This window comes from Alligator mississippiensis, chromosome 3, assembly GCF_030867095.1.
Source record: "Alligator mississippiensis isolate rAllMis1 chromosome 3, rAllMis1, whole genome shotgun sequence".
NCBI lineage: Eukaryota > Metazoa > Chordata > Crocodylia > Alligatoridae > Alligator > Alligator mississippiensis.
Window position 1 is genome coordinate 240,056,642 of NC_081826.1, and position 19,422 is coordinate 240,076,063.

General features: G+C 43.0%; 1 protein-coding gene across 14 annotated transcripts in view; it reads left to right on the forward strand.

Moving 5' to 3' along the window:
* Positions 1-19,422, forward strand: part of KIAA0825 (KIAA0825 ortholog) — a 426,905-nt gene that overhangs the window by 8,243 nt on the left and 399,240 nt on the right. For 3 of the 14 annotated variants that reach the window (XM_059725029.1, XM_059725028.1, XM_059725032.1), the window contains 2 exons: positions 15,938-16,056; positions 17,683-17,774. The exons of 9 other annotated variants lie outside the window; for them this stretch is intronic. The gene's annotated coding sequence lies outside the window, so the exon portion shown is untranslated. The remainder of the gene's footprint in view (positions 1-15,937; positions 16,057-17,682; positions 17,775-19,422) is intronic. 2 more of the 14 variants (XM_059725030.1, XM_059725031.1) reach the window with 1 other exon arrangement.

Below are 19,422 nucleotides of genomic sequence, written 5' to 3' on the forward strand. Positions count from 1 at the left end.
TTAATCTTCCATCTTTTTGAGATGTTTAATTGACAAAATTCTTATGGTTATATTTACATTTAACACCCCCCCCACACTTTTTTTTTTTTTTTTCCTCTTCATATTATGTGCAGTAGCCTTCCCTGAGCAACTGCAACTAATGTTGGTAGATGAGTTTAATATAACTCTGTAACTGTGATCATATCAATGGTTGTACTGTAGCAAATGAAAAGAAAAAAACAATGCCTGAACACTAAAGTAATGATGTATACAGTGGAAAATGGCTATATTTATTATTAAGTAGTCCTTAATAGTATGGTTGTCTCAGTACATCTAAATGTGAATCCTGATCCATAGGTTCAGTCATAGAAAAGTAGAGCTGGAAGGGACCTTGAAGTCACCTGGTCTAACCCCATGCCTGAAGTCTTCCCACCAGTACCATCTTATGTGGTGCCATTAGTGAAATAACATGTTTGCTTGAGTGAAGGAAAGAGGGACATGGTTGTAGAGAGTGTGCATTTCCCCACTACGAGTTATTCCTTGGCTGTGTTTTGGGATTGCATTGCTCTGGGGGAAATGTGGTTGAAACCTTGGTCAAGCTTCTACTATATTGAGGAATTATTCCCCACCCCCATCATGTTGGAAATCAGTGCAATGTGGCCAGCTTGTTAGCATTTGAAAGAATTACAGTTCAGTCATGGCCCAATGCCTGGGGAGCAGTGTAAAGGGTGAAATTGGACTTTAGCTATAATTGCTAAAGGACTAGGTGGAAGGGGAGGAGAAATGGCAGATCACCATAAGATGCTTTGGATTACAAAGGAAGAGTGACCCACACTGGAAAAAGTAGATCTCAGCTGTGTTACTTAATAAACTTGTGGCCTAGTTAATCTTACCTGTGCTGTGCTTTTTTCCTGTGGTGAACAGTATAAAGAGTTCTACTAGTTGAATTTCACTTTTTTTTTTTTTCTTTCACTAGGGGGAAATGCCTAGGAAATGACCTGCTGGGTGGCACGGAAGTGGAAAGGGATCTTGGAGTCCTAGTGGACTCCAAGATGAACATGAGTCGTCAGTGTGACGAAAGCCATCAGAAAAGCTAATGGCACTTTATCGTGCATCAGCAGATGCACGATAAACAGATCCAAGGAGGTGATACTTCCCCTCTATCGGGCGCTGGTCAGACCGCAGTTGGAGTACTGCGTGCAATTCTGGGCGCCACACTTCAAGAGGGATGTGGATAACCTGGAGAGGGTCCAGAGAAGGGCCACTCATATGGTTAAGGGCTTGCAGGCCAAGCCCTATGAGGAGAGACTGGGGCACCTGGACCTCTTCAGCCTCCGCAAGAGAAGGTTGAGAGGCGACCTTGTGGCTGCCTATAAGTTCATCATGGGGGCACAGAAGGGAATTGGTGAGGTTTTATTCACCAAGGTGCCCCCGGGGGTTACAAGAAATAATGGCCATAAGCTAGCAGAGAGCAGATTTAGACTAGACATTAGGAAGAACTTCTTCACAGTTCGAGTGGCCAAAGTCTGGAATGGGCTCCCAAGGTAGGTGGTGCTCTCCCCTACCTTGGGGGTCTTCAAGAGGAGGTTAGATAGGCATCTAGCTGGGGTCATCTGAACCCAGCACTCTTTCCTGCCTATGCAGGGGGTCGGACTCGATCTATTGAGGTCCCTTCCGACCCTAGCATCTATGAATCTATCTATGAAACAACCTTCCCCCATCCATTTCAAGAGTTTATGCTTAAAACATTGGTTCTTAGTTTGGAGATTACATGCCCCATTTCTAGCTATCTCACCCTCCCCTGGAAACCAAACAAAACCCTTTCCTGGCACCAGTCAGCTCTGGGATGCAACTCCAGTATGGTTAGCAGCAGAGCTGAATTTGCTGCACCTAATTAGCTCAGGCATGGTTTTACACTAAGGCAGCACTCCGCTTTCTTACACTGGAACTAGTGCACAAGAGGGGATTGTCTGCCGCAGCTGCCTTCCCCACCCGAACCTCCTTTGATCTTCCCTTGTGGCTCACCTATGTCGCAGCATGGACTGTGGCCCCTTTTTCTAAGAACCATTGGTTTAATGTGAACATAAAGCTTTTATAAATCCTGAGAATTAGTTCTTTTAACCTTCTGGCCTCATCCAAAGCATAATAAGGAAAAGAGATTATGGAATTAGCCAGGACACTTGACATTTAGTCAAGAACTAGCATGTATACATAATGGAGCAAAACCCACCCCTCTTGTTTAATTTCTTTTTCTCAGACAGATGAGCACCAATGTAACCACCCCATTAAAATGATCATGTATAGCATACAGAAATGTGATTTATTCATTTTATGTGACTGACTCCGTAACTTTTTTTTCCCCCAGTGCATACAGCACCACCTATTTACTGGTAGTTTCTTTTATAGAGCTTGAACAGCGAGTCCTTTCCTGAAAGATCCTTTTTGTGGTTTGTAAAGTTTGTTTTGTTTTGTTTTTTAAAGCCAACCTTGTCTATTATGCAAAGAAGAATATTTTCTGTTAATTAGATATACTTCATTCTAATCAAAGAACAGTAGCTATATGTGAAACTTCTTCTGAAGTGTACTTTGTCAGCTCCTGTTGCCTGCTTTGAAAAAGTTATAATCTTCAGTGTTGTGTCGGCTTTTAAACAACATAAGGCTGGAAGTAACCTTCTGCATCATTAAGGCCCCCTCTATACTTTACAGGTATTGCACAATTATCTGGTTAATTGCACAGTCACATTAAGGCCAACTACACATGCAAAACAGCTGTCATGCCATAAAAAGCTCCAACTAGATATAAAGTTAGACCTTGAAAATGTGTACTAACTTTAGAGCTGGTTGCTATCAAGCTTCAATTTGCACGGGTAGCAGTGTCTTCCCTGCGGCTAGAGCCCCATCAGGGGTGGGCTCCCAGCCACAGAGGTGCACCATGCTCATCCAGGGCCCCCCCTGCACTGGCAGTAATGTGCATTGGGGTCTAATGTGTAATTCCACAATTATGTCTCTTGCCATGTAGTTGCAGCATGGTTGGAGGTGCAGTTGTGTGGATCGCTCATTAGATCCTATCATGCCTGTACCTGCATGTGTACAGGGGGACTAGAGTCCATTTTTATGCTATCACAGGTAGCCACATTACATAATTCTTTTCATAAAGTGATCAAACTCTGTCCTAAAGCTAGCTGGTCACGTCTTGCCCCCACTACTTCTACTGAACAACTGTTCCAGAAACTCACTGCTCTGATGTCAGAGTCTTCTAATTTTCAGGTTAAATATATTCATGTGCAGTTTATACCCATTTGTTCTTGTGCCAAGTTTATTCTTCAGTTTAAAAACTCTGAGCAATACAATTTAGCCACTTTTTCTTTTAAAAGTATGTCAGCCAGCTGTCAACTTTGATTTGTCCAGTCTCCCCTTTCTTCCAGACCACAGTTCAGTGCAGAAGGGCTGCCACAATGGCTCTGTCTTGGTTTTTTAAAATTCCATCTTCTATCCATACGTTTTGATTTTGTTTTGAATAAAGCTGAAACTGCTATATGTTGCTAACTAATTTTATTTCTCTTCAGTTAATATCAGTGAAATAATTAGTGTAAATATTTCTGCTTACTTTTTTTTTTATTTTTACCAAATAAGCTACTTTATTTAACTCATGACTTGTCTAAACATGTTGAAAGTATTGAATTTTAAGCTATAACAGTCACACTCTGAAAAGGGAACAGTGACAAGTTCAGTCAAAAAAGGAAAAGAGGAATAATTTATAAAAGGAACCTCAGATAATGATGCCAGCCAGTTGTTTTAAAGTGCATCCATCTCACCTTTTAATGAATTAGATTTGTCAACAGCATATGTTTTATGCACTACTTCTAATGAAATGGCATACCAGCAATGCCGCATACTTTGAGGTTTACACCATCAAAGCTTTTTGCTGTCGTAAAGTAGACCTTTTTAAATAATAGATACTAAAAACTACATTTAAATAAATTTAAGGTTGTGACACAAACACCAGCTGACAAACTTCAGGCAATTCAAAGTTAAGGCTGACAACTTGTCATTAACTTGCATTGTTGCTTTTTAAAAGAGGCATGATTTCTTGATTTAAGGACTGAATGTCAGATTAAATTTCATAGCTTTTGTTGGTTGGTGTCACACAATCTTAATATAATTTTTATGTAGTTTTTTTTGTATTTCATTTACTATTTCTTTCCTTTAAATAAGGCATTGAGTCCATTTTTGTTCTCCATGGCTAGGGACAGACATTCAAAAAGCCAGAGCCTGAATTGATTCAACCTTTGTAGGTTAGTTTAACCTGTCTAGGCTGAACTGGTTTGTAATGGGACAAATATTTTCTTTGGACTGATGCAGTGCAGGCATATACCTGCAGTTGCTCGGGCCAGGAGGTGCTAGAGTGTACCCTTGGCTGCAAGGAAGCTGTGCTGGGGTGGGGGGCGTGGCCGGTCTGGGCTGAACTGACCAGAGAAGGGTTTAAGTCCCAACTCTGTCCTACTGGCAGGGACCAGAGCTGGATCTACTGAGTGCTCCCCCCTTGCTGCTGCAGCAGTGGTGCACCACAGCCCCTGAGGCAGAGTGGGGCAGGGAGGAGAGTTAGTCTCCCATCTACCCCCACTGGCAGCTGGGTCTGCCCACTGTTGCTGCTATGCTCCCTGCCCCAGAATAGGGCACTTACGGAGGGAGGAAGAATAACACCTGTCCCTGCCCCACCCACCACAAAGACCCCTGTCGGCTGGCATCTGGCCGTGCCTTCACCCTTTGTCATAATGTGGGGGAGCGCGAGCCCCTTCCTAGTGGGGGTGCTGTGCTGTGGGGTTGGCAACGCTGCTGTGGGTTGCATGTGGCAGCACTGGGGTCTGGAGTGGGCCAGAGCCTTGCAAGCCCTCTGCTGCACTGCTGGCCCTGCAGAACAGCCCCTGCTGGAAAGTGGATCTGGGAGCGGTCACTCACTGCTCACCAGCCCAGCTGTAGCTGCCACTTTGTCTGTGCTCAGGGCTAGTGGCTGAATAAGCCCTCTCTTGCTGGGAGGAGGCTTGCCCCAAGCACAGACTGAGTGGTGGGGGGCGCCCCAACCCAGCAGGTGGAGTGGTGACCAGTGAATAATTGTGATGGGCAGCAGCCTGTCATGGCTTCCCAGACCATGAACCCACTCCCAGCAGGGGTTGCTCTGTGGAGCTAGCAGAGCTTCTGCAGAGCGTAGAATTGCTGCATGGGGCTTGCAGGGCCCACTCCAGGCCCCGGTGTTGCTGCAGCTCTGCTGGCTCTGTAGCACAGTGCCCCCACCGGGAAGGGGCTTGAGCTCCCCCACATCATGACAGGCTGCTGCCCCCAACAAGGGCCCTGTTTCTTCCTGTGGCAGTGTCAGGGAAGGGGCATGGCCAGACAGGGCCCCTGTGTGGGTCAGGGAGCATAGCGCTGAGGGTGGGTAAACTCAGCTACCAGAAGGGAGGCTAAGTCTTCTCCCTGCCCCCTTCTGCCTCAGGGGCCATGGTGCTCCACTGTTGCAGCAGCGAGGGGAGAGCACCCAGCAAACCTGGCTCCGGTCCCTGCCGGTGGGATAGAGAGGGGGGAATTAAACCCCTGCCTGTTCTTCTGGCTGGGGAGGGGAGGGGTGGGGCCAGCCTGGCTGGGCTGGAGTAGAGAGCCCCGCCCAGCCCAGAGAGCATGCCAGGATGCTGGGGGTCTCTGGTTTAACTTAAACCAGGAAGGATATGATAATGAAAAGTGATCCTTCTGTGTTTTCTTATCTTTCTTGTTGAACGTTTTAGGCAGCGATTGTTTCCCAAGCCAAATCCAGCAGCTTGACCATGAACTCCTTTTTATTGCCATGTCTAGTCTAGTCCAGTGTGGTGCTCTCCTGGTGGAACTGATACGTCCTTCAGAATTTTTACTTAATCTGTATCCGTAATGAAATTGACATTCTGACATTACTTTTAATTATTCTGGAAGGAAACCAGGAGCCTGTCCTTGTGGATATGTAATAGCATATAATCCTTAATTGTTAAAGCTACACAAAACAAATCTCTTTTTGCTTCTGAATGGATTTCTATGACATTAGGACATTAAATCTGTGATTCAGGCCAAGTTATTGGTTGTTCTGCTATGCGTCTTTCCTGCATATCAGCATAATGTTTTGTTGAAGTACTGGTGGTCCTCATACAGGTGTTCTCACTTTGCTGTGATTATACACTTGTAAATAGTAGATTGGAATTTTATATTTAAACTTAGTACATACACAAATAGATTCCCCTTCGACTGAAAAAAGATATATTCAGTGTGGCCATAGCATGCAGCGTGCATCACCTTCTTTAAAACTTGAGAGAATAGCAGCATCTTAGTCTTTTTCAGTATGTTTCACTTTTCTTCGGACTTCAGACAGCAAACTTTCAGCGTTGGATCTCAACTAGCCGTATTTCAACCATCACAATAATTGATGGGGTCTTTAGCTGCTGGTATAACTGATTACCAAGTTAAAACAATCTTGGAATTACCAAATTAAATGATTACTTTTATTTGGCTTAGGTCTGTAACTGTTCCTTTCCTATACCTAAAGCAGGGTATCTTGTACCCAAAAGCCTGGCTGACATCTGTCCCAGCTACTTAGTTGGTCCAACAAAAGTTACCAAACTCATCTTGCTTCTTGCATATATCTTGCAATATTATGGCTACAACAACACTACAAGAACAATAAGTAAATTTGAAGTCTGTAGCATGTATCAAAAGCTGTATGCAGACTGGGATAAGTATATGCCATAGCCATTTCTTGGGTGTTCTTCCCCAAAGCACAGCTAAATTAACTAGACTGTACATCTGTAAACTTCTTTGTGATGTTATTAAGTTTATACATGTATCCATTGTTCGTCTTACTGCTATTTTTACACGTGGCTACTAGAAAACTTTATGGTATTATCACATGAACTCAACACTACAACTGCTGTACTGCAAGTGCTGTATTTTAGCATACATAAATCTGGACATTTACTAGGGGTGGGCAAAGCGGGTCCTATTTGATTCAGATTTAGCTTGAATCAGGGACAGTGATTCAATTAGTTGATTCAGATCACTGTCCCCGATGCAATTCAGCTGAATCTGAATATGAAGATTCGATGCCGATTTGGACATAGACACAGCTTTAAATGTTTTTTTTCTACATACCTTGAGGTACTAGCATGGCTTCTGAACATTGCAGTGCTGGGCCAGATGGAGTGTCCCACAGGAGCATGGGAAGTGCTCAGAAGTTGACCAGAAGTACTTGCAGTCTGCTTCCAGATCTGCTGGGAGGTCCCCCCCACTTCCTCCCTGACTCGGCAATAGACCACGTGGGGACCCTGGGTGCTTCCCCCCAGACCCAGGGGGTGCACCAGTTACCAAGACAGAGGAGCACGGAGGGCCCTGTGCACTCCCTGGTGTACCTGGAAGTGCTTTTTGTCCACTTCTGGGTCTGCTGCTGCATGCGCTGGGGAGCCCCTCATGCCTCTGTGGGACACTCCACGTGCCCCAGCACTGCAGCATTTACGAGCCACATGCTACCTAGAGGTGTGTAGGAAAAAAACATTTAAAGCTGTGTCTCTGAATTGCTAAATCTTTTCGAATCTCTCTGAATCGATTTGGAGGGTTCTGATTTTGATTTAGAGAGATTAAAGGGTCCTCTGAGTTGGTTCGGTTTCAGAGATTCGGCCACCAAATTGGGCCATATCTCTGCAGAATTGAATCGAGGACCAAAGCTTCGCACAGACCTAGCATTTACCAAAAGTGACCTATTGTAATCCATATATGTTTATGAAATTATATTACGATGATTCCATGTATCTGAGTTAAGATATTTACACTGCAATTCTTGCTACGTTGACACAAAAGCAAAGGAGAGAAAATAGGTTTCCACTGTTGTGTATATAAAATCATAGAAAGTTAGGGTTGGAAGGGACCTCAGGAGGTCATCTAGTTCAGCCCCCTGCTCAAAGCAGGACCATCCCCAACTAGATCATCCCAGCCAAAGCTTTGTCTAGCCAGGTCTTGAAAACCTCCAAGGCTTAATGAGAACCGGCTGTCCTATGTGAATTTGTATTTAGCTGTTTGTTTGGACAGCTATAAAATAGCTGCTAAATTTGAAAGTCAAAATTTTCTTCTACTTAAAAGTTCCAAGCATGTTGGATCTGGTGAGGCACTATAGAAATTTATAGCTACTCTGTGGACTAGATAGATTTGCCATAAACTGAAAAATACATAATTTGGATTGGGCTCTTCTTACAACAATCTTTTTTTATTGTGAACAAGTCAGCAATAGTTTATATGCAAGTATATGTTCCTTATGCCCCATATAAATTAATTCAGAGTACAATTAGTGAAGCAGGTATTTTTTGTCCTATTTATATATGGTTACCAGACATACAATTTTTCAGATGTTTGTTTGCAAATGATTGTATGAGTTGAGTGGTCAGTTGCTTAACCCACATTAAAATTGCCAAAATGTTAATGAGAGCATGGTTTAAAACAAACAAACAAACCCAAAAGCTTAACTGCTTTTTTTTTCCCTTCTATCAATTGGTGTTCCCTTTCTCTTACAATGTTGTAAATATATTTTTCCCTCTTTCACAAAAAAGCTTTAAATTTCAGTACAGTATTCTTTAGATGCAAAAAATGAATTTTATGGTACTAATAAGGCACTCTTTACACTATAGTTGCACTTTCAGGGTGATTTCACCACTCCACTTTGAGGATTGCTTTTACATAATAAATGACACAGATGATGATGGACATTTTTAAGGTATTAATTAGTCATGTAAGTAGGGCAGAGAGAAAGGGGCATTTGCTCCAGGTTCTGAGTTGGAGTGGGGGGAGCAGAAAAATACCAGCTGCAGCTGCTACCACACAGTTATGCCAGTGGCACTGCAGCAATGGAAGTTGCAGCTGGGTACCCGGCTGCTTTGTTAATGCCTCCGGTGTTTATGAATACTTATGCTTTGAGTTATGAAACCAACTAGAGTTTTATATTATATCCTTACTACAGTTTTTCATGACATTTGGGGAGGTGGGACATCTTTCAGCCTTGCAAAACTGCTCATTAGCTGCTGCTTTTGTACATTAAATTCCTTTTGGGAACCGAAGGAAGGCTCCCAATTACCTGAGGCTTTAACATGCTTTTGGTATCATTCTGTCCTCTATGTCTTAACTTCTGTGATTCTGTCCTTTGGTTCTTGACACATTAACTTCCTATAGTAGTAGCCAGAAGCTAGTAGATAGGCCTGCTTGTATCAATACTTCAAATCGGCAACTACTTCAAGATACTATTTCTAAGTGTAAATCTGTATGGTATAATGCGGTACTAAATGCAGATAACTGAGCTAACTCAGGTACTGGAATTAGTATAGTTATTTTAGCACAGCAGTCCACACAGGTTAATATCCCCTGCTTTTAACACAGCCAATCAGCCTAGGTATAGAGCTCCAGTACTGCTCTTAGTACCAGAGCCAGCTCAGGTATCTATATACGCCACTAGTGTACTATATAGAGAAACCTAAGAGACTTCCTTCGCCTGTGGATATGGAGAATTCAAGGTGGCTCAGCAGCTGTGATTATTTTTCAGTTGTCTCATATCTAGGAACTTACAGTAAATGCCTATTCTTTTTCTCTATCACGTTTACCTGAGAGGGATGGGAGTTATGAGGATGATTTGAAAGACTCTTATACAGGAAGAGTTCCTGTGAGGAATTTACAAAGGGAAAGCATTTTTTTTTTTTTTTTTTTTAATTCCATCTCAAGCTAGTTCACTGCAAATGTAATTTGTAGATGTTTGTAAATAGTCATTGTAAAAAAATAGAAAGAAGGTCTTAAGGAAGGCATAATATAATAAGATCCTAGTAATGGATGGTGCTTGTTTAAAAACAAAGTTGGAATCAGTAACTGCTTACACTGTCAGTTAAGACGGAACTCGCAGGTAGAGGCTACACAAGGGAATAAAGATGAAGTTTTCTGCTGGGCAAATAGTTAGCAAACTTGTTAACAAATACAAGTCTTAAATTGGACATATGTTGCATCAATTTCAATTTATATTTCTATAAACATCTAGGCAAGCTGACTTCTGTTAATAAATATATTTGGAGACAAGTTATTGTCTGCGAGTCCATGTATTTGTTTAAACATGTACATTTATATACATTTAAATGTTTAAGGTAGAACCAAACTTTGTTCTCCATAGTGCCTTGTGTATATAACTGTTAAGGTGCTTTGTGGTATGCCCAGGTGCACAGGCAGTACTGATTCTTGGTTTTAATCTGCCTAATCACCTTTTACATATGATATTGGGATAGGTGTATGTGACAGTGCCTTGCTACATGTTCAGACTAAAACTTGATAGCAACCAGCTGCTGTACAGCTGTTGTACATTTTCAAGCCCATGCTTTATAACTGGTTGATGCTTTGTAGTTGAGTAGTCATTTTTATGTGATAATACTTTGTGCATGTAGCTGGTCTAAATGTATTGCATAGTTAACCAGTTAATTGCTTAATATGGGTAATGTGTAGCAGGGGATCCAGAAAGTCATCTAAACTAAGTTCAAACAGTCAAAAAGCCTGAGGTTGAATTGATTCAGTCTTTGCAGGTTAGTCTAAGCAGCAGAGATTAAACTGAGAAATAACTGGACATGCATTAACTTTTGATTCAGTGATTCAGAAAATGTAGCCGCATACCTGCAGTGGTTCCCACCAGAAGCTGGGAGTGTTAGAGCACAGCTCTGTGGCATGTAGCCAGCATGGGCTGTTTGCTTCCTCTTCCTGCTGCCCCTGAAGTCTCTGGGATTTGCAGTCAAGAATCACAGCAGCAGGAGTCTACAAGGTTGCTCATCACTTCCTCTTCCTGCTTCTGGGTGCCTCTAGGATTTGTAGGCCGCAGTTCACAGCCAGCACTAAGTTTGTTTTTGTTTGTTTTGTTTTTTTAGCGGGGGGGGGAAGGAAGGGAAATTTGTTTTTAACCCTGCTCCCTGACTTCAGACCCCAACTGGGGTTTGCCTTGTAGAAGGGGCAGTCCCTGCCTTACCCCTCCCCCTGCTTCCCTGCCCCATCTCAAGGCCTTCTCTGCTGGAGCAGACAGCCCATCCCAGGGCTGGAAAGCATGCTGGGAGACTGACTCAGCTTGAACCAGGAAGGGATCTGGGAAAATGTCAGAAACTGGTTTGACCCAAATCAATTTAGCCTGAAACTACATTCAACCCGATTTATCCTAAACCAGTTTCAGTCATTTTGAAACCGGTTTATGTGCACTGACCTTTTGTTCTGTTACAGGTTTAAACCAATTTCTGATAATTTAAACCGGTTTATGTACAACTTCTGTCCCTAGCCCTACTGATGTTACATCAAAGACATGCTACTGTCTGTTACTGGCAGTAATTGTTGTAAATGTGTATAGAAAACAAACTAGAAAATTCAGTTAAATGAACTAATTGGATATATGAAATGACAATCATGAGATGGAACAAACTTATATAAGAAAAGAAGCTTATACAGGTTTTTAGTACAGTAACAGGATGGTATATTTGAATACCTTGTAGCAGGTTAAGTTAACAGCACATAGTATTGGATTTCTCATCCTCTTCCTAGGGAGAATCAGTGGAATGTGGATATCTTTTCCCCCCCCCCCCCCCCCCTTGGTAGAGGGTTGTTTTTGTTTTGTGTGTGTGTGTGTGTGTGTGTGTGTGTGTGTTAGACAAGGCAATGTGCCTTGAATTTGGAGCAGAATATGGTATTGTGACGGTCTTTAATTCTGGGATACAGTTCACTCCATGTTCGTAGGACTGCAGTCAGGGAAATCCTTCTTTTAATCTACCCTGATTTTGGAGAGTACTTTGAAGAGAAGGACAAGACCTAAAACTTGATTCCAGAATATGTTGGGAAGTCTGTATAGAGAGTGACAGATAGGTCTGATGTATTTACCATAGCCTGTAGTAAGGAAGAACACTTCTTTAAGTAGTGTAAACTTCAGGCCCTTGAATTGGCTGTTACTATTATCCAGCTGAGAAGTGACCAACCTATTAATGACAGAGGTTAGGTCATACCTTACCTGCATGGGATGGAGATTCTAACCAACCAGAAATGATAGTATTGCTTAAGAATGTTGCTATGCGAGACCTGATGTATTTCCTATGCCAGATTTAATCCTTTCTAGTAGATGGGTCTGGGGAGTTGGACCATGTTGAAGTGACAACATAACATTTTTTAGAACAAATGGATAAACTAAAACTAAGTCACCAGAACTGGGTGGCATTCACCCAAGAGTTCTGAAGGAACTCAAAAGTAAAATTACAGAACTGCTGGCAGCGTCCTCTGTGCCAGAGGACTGGCAGGTTGTCAACATAACACAACTTCTGGAGCCCTTTTTGAGGATATCTGGGGAACTACATACCAGTGAGAATCACTTCCATACCGGGCAAGTTGGTAGAACCTATAATAAAAATTAAAATCAGCTGTTACACAGACAGATTTGATCTGGGAAATCCTATTTTGTAACAGGAAATCCTGCTTCTCGCTTCTCTTGTGTTAACAAGCATGTGGACAATGGGGATCCAGTTGATACATTTGGACTTTAAAAAAAAAAAGGATTAGATAAAGTTTCACACCAAAGACTTTTGAGAAAACTCTGTCACGGGATTGAAGGAAAGGTTCTTTTGTGGATTGACAGCTAGTTAAAAAATAGGAAGCAAAAAGTAGGGCTAAACGATCACTTTTCGGGATGGAGGGAAGTTAAAAGCAAGGGGTTTCGGGGATCTGTTTTGGGCCCTGTTTTGTTCACTATTTTCATCAATGACTTGGAAATGGGGGTGCACAGTGAAATCTCCAAGTTTGCAGATGATACCAAATTATTCCAGGTAGTCGGGTCCTAAAGCTGATGGAGAGGGCATGCAGAAAGATCTCTCCAAGCTAAGTGAGTGGGCAAAAAATGGCAAATTTTGGCATCGACAAATGCAAGGTAATGCAGCTGGGGAAAAATAAATAACCTCAACTATATGTACACAGTGCTGGGTTCTGAACTAGCTCTTCCAACTTGGGGACAGAGACCTTGGAGTCATTGTAGGGAGTAACCTAAAAACATCAGCTCAGCATGTAGCAGTGACCAAAAAAAGCTGATAGAATGTTGGCCATCATTGAGAAGGGAATTGAAAATAAAGCAAAAAACATCATCTTGCTGTTATACAAATCCATGGTGTACCCACATCTTGGAACTCCAAATTAAAGAAGCTGCCATGCCGTACACTTCTGGCACAAATTCTGGAGGTCTCTAGGTACTGAATAGGGGATAGACTATTTTAGAGAGATCCAGTTCAGTGCTCTCCCTGTATAGTATCCACCCCTATCACAGTCAATGGGATACTGTGGTAGGTGTACCACTGGTCTGAACCAGTATGGTACTTCTCATTTCTTTTTAATATGGTATCCATGAGAAATCTGAAGTTTCGGTGCTCTAAGTGTCTGGTTGCACAGTAATTTTGGGCAGCTTCTGAAGCTCTTAAGAACTGAATTGTCCACACATTAACACCTGAAACTAGTTTTAAGCACTCGTCATACGGCTCAAAGTTATGACACTCCAGGACAGAATGATTTTGATCCATGTTACCCAGCTTATGTTACACTAAGGTGTAATGACTCTAGGCTACATCTTAGTGTAAACACCCCCCCCACCCTTCCCAGCACCCCATCTCCCCCCTCTGACTTGTGGCTGCCTGTGCTGTTTGTCCCAAGGGAGCAGGCAAAGAAGGGCTAACCTGCCTGCCTAGCTGCTGTCGTCACCACTGCTGTTCTCTGGGGCAGGCTCAGCCTGGAGAAGAGCAGCAACCCTGCAGCAGTGGGAGTGAGAGGCAGGCAGGCAGGTTATAACCTTCCTCTGCCTGCTCCCCTAGGGCAGACAGCAGAGGGAGCCACAAGTAAGCAGGAGGGGGAGACTTGGTATGGGGGGAGGTAGGGAACCCCAGGGGTGGGGGGCAGCAGGGGAGCCTGGAATTGGGGGTGGGGGGGATGGATACTTAACTTTCAGTCTTCCAGGCCCCTACTGGCCTGAAGTGTGACTGCTCCAAACTCAAGCTAGCATTAACACTGATCAATATTTGTGTGGCACAGCATACTATTACAAGGCCCTTAGACTGAATTGATATATAGTAAAAAGTACACATTTACAAAAGGAGTCTGTACCATGGCTGTGACTGTTTTCCTCTGCCCACTGGTGTTGTTGAACTCAGGTTTGGCTTCAACCAGCCGTTTCTCATCCATGAACTGATCTCATCCAAATATCAAGCCGTCTTGGAGAAAGTGGTCTGGTAGAGTGATGTCATCTGCATGTTGTTTGTACTTGCATCCATTTTATTTGACTAATTGTTCTGGCTTCTGACAGATGTGGAAAAAAAAAATCCCACACTTCATTGGAAGAGGCAGTGTGTTGGTTTCCTGGCTCAGCAGTGTCTGTATAGATCGTGCACTTCAGCAGGGCTTTTCGGTGCTTTTGTCTAGAGCTGAGTCAATCGGCTATTAGATTTTTAAAAAGCACTGAAAAAGCCCTACTGAAGTTCTCAGTCTACACAGACATTGTGTGAGCCGGGTCAAACTAATGCAGTACCTCTCCTGGGCATGCACTGGGCTCGGTGTGTAGAGTTTAAAGTAAAGTGCTGGGGGGGGGGGGAGGTGTTGTTTGTAAGCAGCCATAATGGCTGCATATGGATGATGAAAAAGATCTTATTAATTGATCCTTCTTGGATGTAAAGTCTAGGAAAGACTTAAAATATTTTATGACATTTTATTCAGATCTTAGCCACCCTTCTAGTGAGACTGTAGTTTCTCAAGACCAACAGTATTGTGTACCATAGAGCTATCCAGGAAGATTAAAAAAAAATGCCTGATCTCTAGCCATGGACAAAAGGAGGTTATCTGTCAGTGCTGCCACAGTGGTTGCGGTTCTGTCTCTTGGCCTGAACTCTGAGTACAAGATCTAAAATATTAGTTGCAATTAGATGAGCCTTTGGGTAGCTTCTCATTAAGCTTGCAGAAGAATTGGTGGTTTGATACCTGGGCAGTAATTGATTTGAGCTGATTTAGCAAAAGTGAGTTTCTTCAGATTTGAACAAACTATTGGGTGTTTTAAAGGAGGAAAGGAATGATGAGTGGCTATTTTGATTAATAGTGACACTAGTTGTTTGCTTCACAAACCAAGAAGGGCATGATTTAGATTCAGAAGTCTTTGGTTGAGACTACTACTCCATCTAGTATATTTACTCATCAAGTAGTACTAAACATTGGAAATACAAACAGGTGGTGGGAGAGTGTTTTAAATATATACAGCATTCCTAGTGAAATGGGATAATATTTTTGGAATGCTTGGTGCTTGGTTATCCTGAAGATAATGGGTACTCAAAGTTAATATAGTTCATTTGACTCTTTGCCCTGTGGATGGAGTGCTGCTGTTTTTAGGCAGGTTTTGGTATATGTTTAATCATGAAGTTTCATGGCCTTCAAAATCATGCCTTCATGTTCTACCTGGATTAGTGATGCCCTTAATGTCCCTTAGGGAATGAGGTGAGTTTGCAGCATTACTGAGTTAAGTCTTGTCATGCAGACTCAAGTTGATCTTAGTCATTTAAAAAGAAAATCCTCTTGGCACACTGAATGTAGATTGTGGCAGGATATACATTGGGGACCACTGTATTTAAACCATGAAATTGTATCAAATAGCCAAAACAGTAGGAACTCTTTCTTGGAATACTGAGGACTCCCTAAAATAGCTGCAAAGCATCATATGGGGTGATTGAGAAGTAGAAAATATTTGCTTTTCTTAATTACACACAAGAATTAGATGTTCAATTAGTGAACTATCAAGAGAATAAGGAACTGAGTTCGTTCCAGTGGATGGTCTTCCATGGCAGTGAGAATGAGATATAGCTCAAGCCAATGATTTCAATGTTGTTTCTCTTCGTAGGGATGGTGCATAGTCTGAAGAATTTGGTCCAGTAGTCTGAAATGGAAGCATGAAGTGGTCTTGTTTAAGCTGCTGGAGGGGCACACAAATAAACTGTGGCTGCTTATGGGACCAAAATGGTATATTTAGTTTTTTCTAACTGTAGTCTTCTGTTTAAAAATAAGAAAATAGAAAATGTATCCATGGTTTCAAACACCACCTTATGAAGGCAAACCTAGAATTGAAAAGAATGTCTCCCTGCAAACAGCTAGCTTGAAACAGTAATATCCCTTTCTGTCCACTCTCTGGGTGTGTTAACTCCTGAGGCGATTGAAAGCACTTTACATTTCAGCATTAGTTACTTCATTGCTGACCATTTTAACAGATAGAGTAGGAGAAATGGGAGGGCTCAGTATGGAGAATTGGCAGCTGCTGTAAAGGAGGAAGTAAGAGGCAGAGAAGATTGAAAGCGTGGTGAAGGAGAAGAAATAAAGGGCAGAAATGTCAGCTGTGATATCCAGGTATTTTTGTTTGGAAGAGGTTGAATGCCACTATAACAAGGGTGGGCAAAATGTCCTGCAGGGCAGATCTGGCTCACAAGGGGACTTGGTCCCTCCTGGCCTAGGCACCATCTGGCCTGTGGCGCATCATGCTGGCCCAAGGCACACAGAGGAGCTGGGGTGGCTCCATGGCTGGATTCCAGTTATAGGCAGCTCAAGCTGCAGTGGTTGCTGCCGCCACCACCACTGGCCCCAGCCCCATCGAGACTAGCTGGGACCAGCACACGCAGTCCCGGCTCTGACCTTGGCCCACCCTGCACCTACTCTGGACTTGCCTCGGCCAGAGCAGACCAACTGGGACATATGCACACAGTCCCAATCCTGGCTTGCCCTACTCCTGCTCTGGATTGCCTGCCCATGCTGAGCACTGGCAGCAGTTGGGCAGAAGCTGCTGCTGGGAGCAGGGGAAAACAGTCTCCCTCCCCCTCGCTGCTGCTGCTGCTGGGCCCTTCTTACTGTGGTTGCCTGCAGCCCATGCCTGGGCTGCCGTGAGGCTCCTCTCTACTGTCATTGCTGCTCTGTTGGGTGGCCCGAAAGTGGTTCTGGTGGTGGTGATGACGGCAGCAGAGATGAGCCACAGGGCAGCCCAGGAGTGGGCTCTGGGTGGCTGCAGCAAGAAGGACCTATCAGCAGTGAAATTGCTTTTCCTTCACACCTGGCAGCAGCTTCTGCCCAGCTGCCACTACTGCTCAGCATGGGTGGGGGGGTCCAGAGCAGGTGCAGGGTGGGCCAGGGTCAGGGTTGTACACATGGGTCCTGGCTGGTCTGTTCTGGCTGGGGCAAGTCCAGAGCGGGTGCAGGGTGGACCAAGGCTAGGGCTGTGTGCTCAGCTGCTGTTGGGTGCTGATGGTGGGGAGGAGTCAGGGCGTGTGGGCTCCAAGCTGTTTCACACAGGGGTGGAGGGTGGAGAGGGGGGGTTGCACTGACCAGCCCATGGCAGCTCCTGAAAACTGCCTTAGTCACCTGTGGGCCCAAATAATTGCCCACGCTTGCACTATATGGTAAGAGACAATAAATATTAAAAGTTTTAAATCGCTGCATAAAGAGAAGTATCTCATCAACACTTGATTTTTATGTAAACGTTCTGCTGTGGATTCAGTGTGGTATTGTTCTCGCATTTATATCCTTACTCAATAGAAAATTAGAAATTTTATTTGTCTACATAAGCATAACTATGTAATTTCCTACTTTTTGTTTTCTTTGTAGGACAGCATGTATAAAATGCATCTTGATGTGATCTGCTTTACTACCTGAAATTTCATCTTGGCGGCTTCTTCTGAGCAAAGATTGATAATCAAGTAGGATGATTTTTGCAGTATTGATACACCTTTGAAAACCTGATTTTAAGTTCCTAAAGCATCCTTGGTTGGCCTTTTTTGTTCTTGTGAACATTTGACAATACTAATAGCTATCTTACTGTCTGGTGGCATTGGCGAAGGTCTGACATTTTACATGTAAATGTGATATTGGGGTAGAAGTTAAAATAGAGGGATTTAAGCTAAAGGCAGAGATGATATAACAGAATCAGTGTTCTGTTTAAAGCAAAACGTGTTTTCAATGTTAACCTGACACTAGGTAAGCATTGCTGTGAAAGAACAAAATGCAATTGTATGGCTTGATTGTCTTTCTTTGTTACATGGGTTGCTTGGAAAGGGGACCAACTGAAGAAAGAGAGCATGACTCACAATTTTGAAAGGAAAACAGATAGATAGGCAGCCACTTGCTAGTCCAAAAGAAAATGAGAAGCCTGATCTTGGTCCTATATTCCGATTTAGGAAAGAAGAAATGCAACAATTCCCTCATTGTAAAGCTCTAGATTTCATTTGCAGCTAAATACCCCAATTAGATGCCGACTTGCCTGTTTAATAAATCAGGGTTGTCCAGTTTCTGAGTGGTCTGCATGCCTTGCTGCACTGCACCACCTAGGTGTCCCCCTCCCATTGCACCATGCCAGTACCCTTTGCTATGCTGTGTGGTGCTCCTGATGCACTGTGCTGACACTTGCATGCCATGCAAAAGTCCCCCTGATCCCCCTAACTATGGGCTTCCCCAGCTCCACTCCCAGGGCTGGGGGCAGGAAGCAGAAGGTATAGAAGGGAGGGGATAGTCTGGAGCCTCCACTGATGGCAGCAGCACCTGGGCCATGAGCCAGGGGCCACAAGGTAACCCTTCAGAGCCCTCCAGTTGGACAGCCCTGTAATAAATCATTTTCATGGGCTCATCCAAGGTAGGCCTTAATTGTCTTTACTTACCATCATTACTTGTAGAATCACTTCAGGTTGATTACACTTTCTTTGAATTAACCACGTACTTGGGGTAGACAAACATTATATAATAGATTTAAAAATAATTTACTATTTAAGACTTATCTCCAGCTTTGAAAACCTTGGTTATTTTAGATTTCTTTATAATAGTTAACATCACTTCAAAATCAGATACTGCTTGATGCAACATTTTCTGAAGTGAGTGAGCCTGGCATCTGACTACCTAGATGTCTAGTACTGCATTGAAACTTAATTAAATTTTTTAAGTTTCATACTATGCTTTGATTGAGTCGCATAAACTTTAAACAGAATGGTAATTTATATAATACCATGGCTCATCAGAGAAATCAATTACTTTTTAACTGATCCAGGTCAAGCAGTGAAAATGCTATCATAGTGATTATGCTATCACGTTTACTTTGAAGGTGAGTCAGTTGGAGGGAGAATACTTGCAGATAAGATACTTTTGTGGAAGCTTATTTGCCTGATATGTATTGTGGCTAGGGACAGAAGCTACACATAAACTGGTTTAAGTGATCAGAAATTTGTTTAAATCTGTAACAACAAAATCAGTGCACATAAACTCCTTTCAAAATGGCTGAAACTGGTTTAAGATAAACCCGGTTGAAGATAGATAGTATTAGACTTAAACCAGTTTGACCTAAATTAGTTACGGAACTTC